The sequence below is a fragment of the Capsicum annuum genome, chromosome 12 (genome assembly GCF_002878395.1).
Source record: "Capsicum annuum cultivar UCD-10X-F1 chromosome 12, UCD10Xv1.1, whole genome shotgun sequence".
NCBI lineage: Eukaryota > Viridiplantae > Streptophyta > Magnoliopsida > Solanales > Solanaceae > Capsicum > Capsicum annuum.
The window spans coordinates 40,250,056-40,262,714 of NC_061122.1; positions in this window are offsets into that span (position 1 = coordinate 40,250,056).

Here is a 12,659-nt window from a genome sequence, read left to right on the forward strand (position 1 = left end):
CTTAGCCCCCTTATTTTCCTCATTTCTCAACACATTTTATGGGCTAGGATAAACAACTTTACCATCAAGTATGTCTCTTGTCCCTTAAGAATATGATTTGACCACCTTACATGCACCTTTCTTGGCTCATCTTAGCACATCACATTAACCCCCCCCCCCCCACACACACACACACACTTAGGCTTTCACCTACATTCCATTAGTTTGAATCATTCAATGTATCAAAGGGGTAAAGTGAAAAAATAAGATTTTAAAAGAGCTTAGGTGTTTTAGCAAGGTTATTATTTCAAAAAGAAAGAAAAATGGGCAAAAAGCCTCAAAGGGGTTAACTAGGGAAAAATGTTAAGATGGAATTTTGGCTATGTAAAGGGTCAAAAATGGCCTTGGGTCATTCTCCAAACCAAGATCTTATATGATTTTGCTTTGAACACACTCGGGGCAAGTTCTAAACTACATATATGTACAAGAATTATTCAAAAATCTTACCACACATGGCATCATACTCAGAGCAAAAAGTTAATCTCCCAACCAATTTGAGAAATTTGAGCTTAATAAGTAACTCTGAGTCAAGGAATCATCCTTGTAAAGAGATAAAAAAAATTGAATTTAATGGTCTCACTCAAAAGAAATCTAAAAAACTGTAATACTCCGTATTTCCCTAGCTTAAACAAACTCTTAGTTCATGAGCTATCCAATATAAAATTTTTGAAATACTTAGTATTTTTAAGTTTAGAGCTCACCAATGTGAAGAAAATTCAGTTAGCTTTTCAACGATATAAATTTTGCCCAAATTCGATGTCCGGGCGAAGAGTTAAAGCCATTTTTGTAAAGCAGTGTGCCAAAATACAGGTCAACGTGTCGCGGAGGCCAGCCAAATGTCACTTTGAAATTTCCAGTGTTGCTCTGTGATATTGGTTCTTCACACCAAGCCCTCAATTTAGAATTTTCCTTTTCTACTGTTCCAACGTGATCCCACCGTGCCGTGGTGAACTTCCAGTTCGCATTCACCATTGCAACGCGATTCCACCATATTGTGCCACCATCCACATTCCTAATTGTTAGTTCCAGTGGCTTGGTGTGATAGTGGCGCATCGCACCAGGTGCCTAAATTGGATTTTCTAGTTTTGAATTTTAAGTCTTTCCAAGGGCATTTGAGTCTTTTTCCACAGTTCTAATCAACCTAAACACGAAATCTAGCCCTAAATGACCTATGATCTCATTATTTACTCACTTTCTGTCAAGAATAAAACATTCTCTCTCAAAGAGACAAAAAACCTAGTTCAAGAAAATCAAGAACAATCCTAAGAACTCCTCCAAGAACATTCAATAAAGAATCTTCTAAGGTATGTTAGGTGTTCAGCTATGGGTTCCTTTCACCCATAGAGTCCACGAATCCGTTTTTAAAACTACAATATTGTTGAATTATGAAATTCCATGTTTGAATTATATTGAATTCATGTTAATGATATTAGTTGGATTTTAATCCATGGTTTAAGTGCAAGTTCATGAAATTGAATAGCATGGGTGATGAATATGTGAATATCTTGATAAACCCTTGAATATAAAAAGTGATTAATATATCTATGATGTTAATATGGTTTTCAATCCATTATTATGATAAGATTCATGAAAATAGAATAGTATTTAGGGGGAATTATATGAATAGCATGTTAAACCCATGAAATTGCAAGTTGGACATTGTAGTTGTCATGTTTATATATTATCTATGAATATATGCATTAAGTCATGCTCCCCAAGTAATTGATAGAATGTTCATGTGAATTAAATGATGAAATCATGACATGCTAGTATATGTACAAGCTTATGCCTTACAAGTGTTTGATAAAATGCCTATGTAAATGAAATAGTGACATTAAACCATGACAGCATGTATTCCCCATTCATGTACAAGTTAATGTATTGCAAGTGTTTGATGAAATGTCTCTATGAATGAGATATGAACAAGTGAACATTGTTATGTTATTTAAGATTTTTTTAAGCTTTACTTTTCATGCTATTGAGTCCTGTGGGCATTTAATACCCGATAATTTAGTTATTTACCTAGAGCAAGTGTCAGTTACAGAATAGTATCATTCATGTCACGACCAGTAGTACAATCAATCAGTTATAGAACTCAGGAAAACTCAGTAAACTCAGTATCAGTCCAGTCAAGTTCAGTATAATTAGTTCAGTGTCTTTTAGTTAGGAGTAGGATTCAGCACCGAGCAAACCCAGGGATGGGGCATTCCTGTTAGTGTAGGGTTTGACCCTTACTATCAATCCCTGAATTATAAAACTACGTAGCTAGCATAGGTTGAGATGGCTTCCTGCTAGATAAGGTTTGACACATATCTCATGTGTTTTCTTATTAGTGAGGGTTGACAAAATTACTTCCTGTTATTTAGGGTTAACTCACAACCAGTATTAGTACCCGTGGCATAGTACTAACACCCTTCCAAATGGGGTTACAGGTTGGACCCCAATCAGTTTGGAGAGGGGAATGTCTGTTAGATGATTACCTCTCATAGTTTCAGTTTCAGTTTCATTCTTCAGTTTAGAACTCAGTTCAGTTCTACAAAGTCAGGACTGTCCGACATAGTCAATCAGTATCAATAATTTAGTTATTAGTAACTTCAGCTATTAATTACTCAGTACTCAGCTTCAGAAAAGCTAAGATACAGTATATATATACTATGTATGTCCACAGTATTATATAGTCAGTATTTTCAGTAGTATCAGTTACTTACGTACTCTTATATTTAGTTATTCTATATTATTTAGTCAGTTACTACTTATGCATATGAACCCTTGCATTCAGGTTTACCTCATCTAGCATACCAGTACATTCCACGTACTGACCGCATACTTTTTCTTTGCACGTGGATGTGTCATATCATAGGTTCAGATACTCAGGTTTCTGACCGTGCTTAGATAGATCCAGTCAGTAATTGCTAATTTAGTAGTGAGTCCTCATCTATCGAGGCCATGCTTTTATTTCAGTAATCCAGTTTATCAGTAGATCAGTAGTTGGAGTTAGTTTGGGGCTTGTCCCATCAACTCCATATTCAAACAGTTCAGTTAGAGGCTTTCAGACTAGACTAGTTCAGACAGTGTTTAGTTTTTGGATGTTTTTACCAGATGTTATTACTTATCAATATTTAGATTTTTGAACCTTATGGCCATTCAGGCTACTTCCGTATTTATTTCAGTATTATTATTCACTGCTCACAGCAGATATCAATCATGGGTTAGCTTGTGGTCCTCCGGGATCGTAAGCTCCGTGTAGCATCCAGGGTACAGACTCGGGGCGTTACAAAAACATACTTGATTTTTTTCACAAAGAAAACTATATTTTTGGTTTTTCTCAAAATCATTTTATTTCTTGCCAATGACATTTGGAAAGAATTTTTGAACTTTTGCCTCTTCCTAAACAATTAAACAAAAACTTAGGTGAACGCAAAACAACATTAACATTACACTTCAGGGAATTCTTTCCTCGCAATTTCACATATCGTCTATTTATCTCATAAAACACTCATGGGACCAATAGGAATCCAAACGACCCTATACCCTTAAGAATGGTGTCACCCAATCTATCATAGGTCAAGGAAAACATTCTTGTCCCTCGGGTTACTTAGACTTCACCAAAACACTAATCGATCACACCATGGACTAAACATTCATGAACAACTTCAACCCAACTCCACCAGTTATCCAACTTTTAAGACCAATTGGACTCAAAACTATACTCCAAAAATGATCACACAATGCCCAAGAAAGTTCACATTAACCTTTACAATCATACAAGGCATTTCTCCATTAATGACATTTTAACAAACATATGGTATGCATGAAAAGTAAGAACTTGAATAGATAAGATAATAATACCTGTGAACAATCCCAATGCACCAATTCATCACCAAATACACCACTTTTAATCATACAAATCCAATTAAATCACCCACCACTCAATTAAGCAAACAAACCTCAAGTAGGTATTTCATCAGACACATGGTGTGCACTAGTTTATAGAAACAATAATTTTGCAATTTAACATTTGAAACAAGGCACACATTCAAAAATCTTTATCCCAATAACCACATTCTGCCAAATTAAGCTCAAATAAATTAAATTGAAACCAAAAGAAATCATTAGATATGGTCATCATTTGTATAAGATCATACCTTGTAAGCTTACTTAAGAATGGAAAGTGATAAAGTGAAAGTCCAATATACTTATCAGGGGTTTCATTCTAGAGGTACCCATTCCAACTTGTTCTATCACCTATAAACATACAAAAACAAGCTAAAAATTGAACCAAAAGCTTTAGCAAACGTCAAGAAAAATTCCTTGAGATTCCTCCCAAGAAGATCCTTAGTTAAAGTTGCGGCACGACATATTTTGCATATAATTTATGTCTCCATTTAGAAGACTTGAATTGGTGTCCCAACTTGAGATCGATACATCTTCGAGGTACTTTGGGAAAAGGTGGGGACACAATGAAATATTTTCTATCTTGCCACTTTGAAAATTTAAACCTTTTATCAAACTTCACATCAAACTTTCTAATAGTCTCATTGGGTATTGGAGAGAGAATAAAAAATTTAGATTTTACACACTAAATTTTGCATTTATTGGACTTCAAGTGAGGGGCTTCATTTTGACCTTTTGGAATGACAAACTCCAAAATGTAGGGATTTTCCTCCTCATCTCCAAAATTCATCATTTGCTTGGGTAGTTTGACTTTATTCACATCCACCAAGCATAATGTTGAAAAGTGGTTTGAGTGAGTCTTCTTTCTAATTTTGGAGTCGCATCTTTCTCGACATTCTCAACCCGAAATGGACTAGAGTCTTTATAAGAGGTTTGCTTGGCTTCTTCTTTTGACTCTAGCCCCATTTCTTGAATTGCGATATTTTCAATCATATTGGGTTCGATCTGTTGGGAAATCATCAATGATTGTTTCATGTTAAGCTCATTTAGAAAAGTGGGTATACTCATGGTATTTGAAAGATTGGCTTCATTACCCATCTCTTCCAACCTTTTGATTTCCTTATTACATGCCCCCACGAATTGATTCATGAGATGTATGTTATCCCCCATTGTATCCATCCTATCCAAGATAAGTTGAAGCATTGCTTCAATCTCATTATCTTCGGCACGTTGTTCTTCTTTTTTTCTAATTGTAGGACCTATCAAAATCATAAGAAGATCTAGTAATTAGATTTGTATAATGGGGGAAGGGGGCATTTCTACAATCACTCTAATGTCTATCTCGACCACTACATAAAGAATAATCATACTCCCAATAAGATCTAGATGATGCGCATATCTCTCTCCGAGGAGCATATCTGCAATCTTGTCAAAGGTGGGGTCCATCAAAATTTGGACATAGATCATCAAGATAAGATTTCTAACCACCAAACTAAATTTCATTCCAAGATGACATATTAATAAATAAACAAAAATAAAAATTCTATCTAACAGAAGAAACAAAATAAAATCACAAACAAATATTTACAAGTTTGACTCAAAGCAAGTAAGCAAAAATTCCTAACTAACTCAATATGCCAAATTGTCCCCCGACAATGGTGCCATTTTTGATAACGCTCAACTTACACGTCAATTTATGTGCAAGGAGGTCATTATCAATATAATTACCCAACAAGAGACGGGGTCGAATCCACAAGGAATAATGTGGGTGGCTATTGAGTAAGTTCAAAATGAAAGTTACTTGTTAGATTCAAACTTAGGATACAAGTGGTTTAGGGGAATGTTTAGAAGATTCTCTAAAGTAAAAAACAATTTTATTTTTGGGATTCTAAAAAACTAACTGGAGGCTAAGAATAATTAGAGTGTAACCTATTAGGAACGAATCTTGAGATTATGTTATCCTAGGAGCAAATTAGTGTGTGCGGATATATGAAAAACAACATTAAATTTTAATTAATGTGTGAGTGGGTAGGCTAGGTTCGGAGTTTCGGTTCTATTCTTTCAAAGAAACACCGAATATCACCCATGAATTCTTTTGAACACCTCATCGATGTTGACATTCTAATCAGCCCAAAAACCTCAATTAAACATCCCTATTTCTAGGATGATTTTTAATAGATAGCAATTCCATATTTGCCAAATATTACAAAAATTTCCTTGAAACTTTTCCGCTCTATTGTGATCGCCATCTTTGGACTTCAATTGCAAAACTGTGATCATAGTAGTCATATCACGATCATACTCTACTTGACTTATTGACTGATCGTGATCGCGACCCTCAGGCCGCGATTGCAGTAATTGAGGCTTAACTCCTAGCCTGGTATTTCAGCTTTTTTTCTTTTTGCTCACGTTTCTTCTCTTTCACCTTCATCTTAGCTGATTTTTATCAAGTTTCCTTACCCATCTTCTCATTTTACTTTTACCTAAACAAATGAGCATTAAGTAAGAAAGTAACAACCAATCAATGAAAAAGCATGATAGTTTAGGCTTAAAAAATGCTAGTAAGTTGTCAAATTGATGATTTATCATTCCACCAGTCCAGTAACAAATAACTGTCCACAATGTTACCACATGCAACTCTCTTGTAGTAATGGCATTAAGGTCACCATTGGAATTAAAAGTTGGCAAAAAACAATTAAACGTTCTTTCAATTTAAACGTAATGTCTCATTGGAATTAAGAGAAGACAATCTAGATAATCAAATGCATGAATTGCATTAAAATATTCAGTCTCATCTCTATAATAAGCACCTATACATTAAAGAACTTGAACAGAAGTAAAGTACCATCATGTAATTTATTTTAAAAAAAGTCTCATTTCACTCATGTTCATTATGTCGTATTATTGAGTGAAGTTTTGAATGGATCTAAAAATAAAGTTGGTTGCATAAACATAATTCAAATGTGGTGTCCGAGGTCAAAGCCAAGTGGGTAAAATGGGGTTCTTCTGGAAGAAAACTTACACTATATATAAGATTTTTTTTAAAATGCAATAACATTGGATTTTGTGTGTGTACACATATACATACATAGCCATCACAACAAGGTTATCACACTCTTCCCCACTTGATGTTGCAACAACCACAGAGCATTGTTGCTACATAAACTCTAAGTCCGTCAAAAACTTTGACCTATACAAAGGCTTCATCAGTATTACTAACTTGTCGGTGTTTCAATTCTGTCTTGCTCAATGCCCATCCATAAAGTGGAATATGATGTTTTCATCTGTGACATTAGGAATCTAACGCATGATAATGGTGAAATCTTTCACCACTGCATAAACTCTTGGATATTGTCATTGAATTTCCAAAAGTCTTCATATTGCTCCCGTGTGGCTTCCTCCAACCCAAATAATGACACCAATCTCACCACTAAAATCCATTTGTGGTTCTTCTTTGGGGAGTTCCTCATAACTATTATGGGAATCTATAAACCATTCAACAGGATGCCTTTTATAGCATTCACAAATCTAAATACCACAAGCACATATACACGGAGCTTTTTCAAACTACAAAAAAAAATTAAACTAATAACTTCAGATTATAGAATATAAAATATTATTAATTGTTAACCTATTTCAATCTATCATAGAATTCACTAAACATATTTTTTCCAACATAGCATAATTGGTTTTCATTGTTGATAAGAAAAAAAATGAGTGTGTATTTGGTCTTTCTCGTCTCTCAACGAAATTTTTATCCAAATTTTCTATTGATAAAATTGATGGAACGATACTCTTCCTATGCTCGTACTCTTTTCCTACTATTTAACTCTAACATGTATTTCATTATTCATCTTAACTTACTTATATTTCTTATTAATATTTGAATCTCATGTCGAGCATGAAAAAATATCAAGTGAAGGAGGACTACTACATCAATTGAAACGGACAATGTTAAAATAGGTAAAGAATAAAAAGATACACACAATTTTCAATCTAACTTGGGCGATACTGACAGGGGTAAATATGGCAATTTCAAAATCTAGAACTAAGAACAGCGAATCGCACAAGATCTCAGATTTGTCTGATTTAGTGCTTCATAATGAAGAATCGTGTACTCGTAGTTTAGGAGCATAATACTCTTCTTTATCACTCCTTGTCCTTTCTAACCGGTTGCTAATTTGGTTTGGATCCCAAATAAAACTCTCCAATATTTTACTTAAAACAATTATCCTAATTGGACCGGTCTGATTCACCACTTCTAGCCCATGAATTCATAAAGAGTCAAATTGGTTCATAAAAAATCAACAATACTACAATCGTCAATAAGACCCTTGTCCTTAGGGTTCGAGTAGTACAAAACTGATATTGGAGTGATGAGTTTCATCAGAGCTATGAAGGAAGCTACACCAACTACCAATATCAGGTAAAAAGCGTTAACTGGAGTAGTCAATCTAGTTACAACTCGACCAATGATAATTAAAGTTCTCCCATTTCTACTTATAACAGAGGAATCCAACCTACAACTTTCAGATGAGAAAATGACTCAAAAAACACAACTTAAAAAATGGAGAAGTTTGATAGTACAATTATTAACAACTGCATATGTCCTTAGGGTGCAGCATATTTTTTTGTTTCTATACCAATGTATGAGTGGTTTAGTCTTGCATAAAGAGAAAAGTCAACTTAATGTCTTTTTTGGCAAGCAGGTGAGCAGCATGATTGGTTAGGTATACATATAAATTATTTTTGGCTTGGTGTGCATTGTAACTAAAATACTCATTAATGCAAGCATTAGAAAATCATTCTAAACCTTCAAATATAGCTACAAAATAGTTATGGTTGCCCTTTAGTGATCCATTTGGAACTATTGATAGAGGAAACAAGTATCAAAACCAACTACTGTTGTGGCAACATAGTCGAGAAAAAGGACCAGTGATCCTCACTACTAAAACAACCGAAAAAACTGATCACCAAAAACCGATCACAAAAAGTGATCGAACAAACCGGGCCACTTGTGGTCGGTTTTTTAATTTTATTTAAAAAAAATTATTAAAACAATCTACCACATGTGGTAGATTTATAATTATAAAATATCAAAATAAATATTTCAATTATTTTTATATTAATTATTATATATTTTAAAAATTAAAATTTTTTTAAAAATAACAAAACCGACCACAAGTGGTTGGTTTTAAAAAAAAAATTAATTTAAAAATATTTTGAAAAACCAGCCACAAGTGGTTGGTTTTTGAAAATTCTTTTTTAATTATTTTTTTTTAAAAAAATATTTTTAAAAAAGGCACCACTTGCGGTCGATTTTTATTTAAAATAAAAATAAATTATTTTTTATTAATTAATTTAATAAAAAACCACTACTGATGGTAGTTTTTATTGAAATCATAAAATAAACCACTTGTGGTCATTTTTTATTTAAATAATACTAATAAAAAAATTAAAAACCAACCACATGTTGTTTGTTTTAGAAATAAAAAAAGCTAAAAAACTAAATCATTATTTTTATAAAATAATTATATAAAACGTTGTCTATTAACTTTATGTAATCTAATTATTGTTATTAGTAAAAATAATATATTACATTACATATATAATATAATATAATGTAATATAGTATAATATAATATAATGTAATGTAATGTAATATAATATAATATAATATAATATAATATATTTACTTTATTAAAAAATAATCTAATATACTATTATTTTTTAAAATTATACTGATTACATGTGGTCAATAACCGATATAATAATAATAAAACTAATCACTCTAATGTGAAAAAACTTACACTAAAAAATATATCAAATATAATATACAAATTATGTATAACGTAATCTTTATGTTTTACTTATATTTCAATATATAAAATAAATATTTTCCTTTATACATACGTTAAATGACGTTAACCATGCATAATCTTTATATAAAGAATATGTGTGTGTATGTGTGTGTATATATATATATATATTCATGCCGTTGAGATAGACCATTGAAATCTGGCGTATACGTAATTGATAGATGAAAACTGATCTTTATAGTACGTATTTGAAAGACGATGTTTTATAGTACATATTTACAGGCATAACAATGTAATATATAACCAATAATTCATCAGAATATAATGAACGCGTTCTATTATAAGTTAATATATACTTGTGGATATGATATATATCGTACTAATTCAAAAGTTTATATATATATATATATATATATATATATATATATATATATAATTTTGGATATTTATATATGATGCAGTGATCGATTGATGAACGATGTAGTCAAAATCTAGTTTATTAAGCTAATCAAATATAATTAATCGATCACTCATCTGAGTATGTATAACAAACACATCTCCTTATTTTATTGGATAATAATATACTTGTGTACATATGTGTGATATATATAGTACGTATTTAGAACTTGATATAGTCGATAGTGTGTATATGTGTGTATGTATAGGTATATGTATATACTATATACATATTATACAGTAAAGGTATATTAATGACATAAGATAATGTAATATATAATTCATTCGAGTATTTGTGAAATATGTTGTATATTATTTTGGGGTAGTAAAATCGTGTATGAGATGTTTATTCTACGTATTTTAAACCTGATAGACAATTGAATATATGTTTATATATGAATATCTCGTGTAGTGACGTATGTAGTAATCAAAAGCTAGATAACTGAATCTATATATCAAAATTGTTTGACTGGTACGTTGATATATATCAAACTATTAAGGAAGTATAGATATACTATTTTCAGTCAATGTAGACAGGCGTATGTTTTAGAAGTTGTAATAACGCAAGACTAGTATTACGAGGTATATGAGAGGGGGAGGAAGGAAGCAAAGGAGGGGGAGATAGAACATTGAGCAATCGTACCAAATAACGTAACACATTTAATAGATAATTTGTTTGATTAACACGTTGTATTACGAGCGAGGTTTAAGAATATATCAATTAATTTTGCAAATTACGATAAATTTTTGGCTAATTAGATTTTAATTACGATATTATATATATATATATATATATATATATATATATATAATATCATAATTCATAAAATTCATTGATATTGTTATATTATGGAGGAAATATACTAGTCCTGTTAATGTGTTTATAAAATAACCAAGTATCTGATTTGTACATATTCACATTGCGTTAATATAGTGATAACATGATTAATTATATGATTTAATCATTTTATTAAAATTGTGTACATATGATTATTTTTCGATAATAATTTGTATAAAAGCAAGTCGAACACTTATATTTTACTTTGTGATCATTTTTGTAAAATTTGAAATAACTTAATTAATTAATTAATTTTTTAAACTAAATTATAATTTTTTTTAACTAATTAATAATTTTTTTAAAAAATTAATGAAAATTGACCACAGGTGGTTCGTTTTCATTAATTAGTGAAAAAATAATTAATTCAATAAATCAACCTGACCCGGCCCCAACTTAAACGCTTTTAAATAAAAAAACCCCAAATCAATCCCCCCTCCCCAAAATTGAGAAAAACCCGATCCCCAACTTCTCCAAAATCCCTAAATCCTCAAATCTGCAAATTCACCCCATTTCCGTCGATTCCTGCTGCCCCTAGCGCCGGTAACTTCCAAAAACTTTAACTCTTTATTTTTCTTGTTAGATACTTGCTAATGTATTTTAGTTTGCTCAAAGTAAATATTTTTCATATTTGGTAGTAGCTAAAATTTCTTTGGTAGTAATTTTAGTTAGCTCAAAGTATATATTTTTCATATTTGTTCTAATTATTATGCTTCGTTACATAATTTTAGTTAGTTGAAAGTTAAAAAAGTAATGGAAATTTAGTTTTAGTTAGTTCAAGATTCAATTCTAGTACAGGAAATTTCCTACTTTGGAATAGACCTTCTTCTAGATACTCAGCCTATCTCTATTCCTCCATACAGAATAGATCCAGTAGAACTCAAAGAATTAAAAGAGAAATTAAAGGATCTCCAAGATAAGGGATTCATCAAACCTAGTGTATCCCCTTGGGGTGCGCCAGTTCTATTCATGCATAAGAAAAATGGTTTTGTTAGGATGTGTATAGACTACCGTCAGCTAAATGAAGTCACAGTTAAGAACAAGTATCTACTACCCAGAATCGATGACTTATTCGACCAACTTCAGGGCGCCAGTTACTTTTCTAAGATAGACCTCAGATCAGGCTATCATCTTCTATGGTTCAGAGAATATGATATTCCAAAAATAGCTTTCAGAACTCAGTATGGCCACTTCAAATTCTTAGTCATGTCATTTGGTTTTACCAATGCTCCAGTAGCCTTCATGGACTTGATAAACCACGTGTTCAAGTAGTACTTAGATATGTTTGTCATAGTCTTCATTGATGACATTCTTGTCTACTCCCGTATTAAACGTGAATATGCAGACCATCTCAGAATAGTGTTACAGACCCTCAAGCCTATCAGTTGTTTGCAAAATTCAGTAAGTGCGAATTTTGGCTAAGGTCAGTAGGTTTTCTTTGCCATATAGTTTCCGGTGCTGGCATTAAAGTTGATCCTTAAAAGACTGAAGCAGTGATAAATTGGGCCACACCCATCTTTCCATCGAAGATCAGGAATTTCATGGGTTTGGATGGCTATTACCACTAGTTTATCAAGGGATTCTCATCTATTGTATCCCCTATGTTTAGATTGACT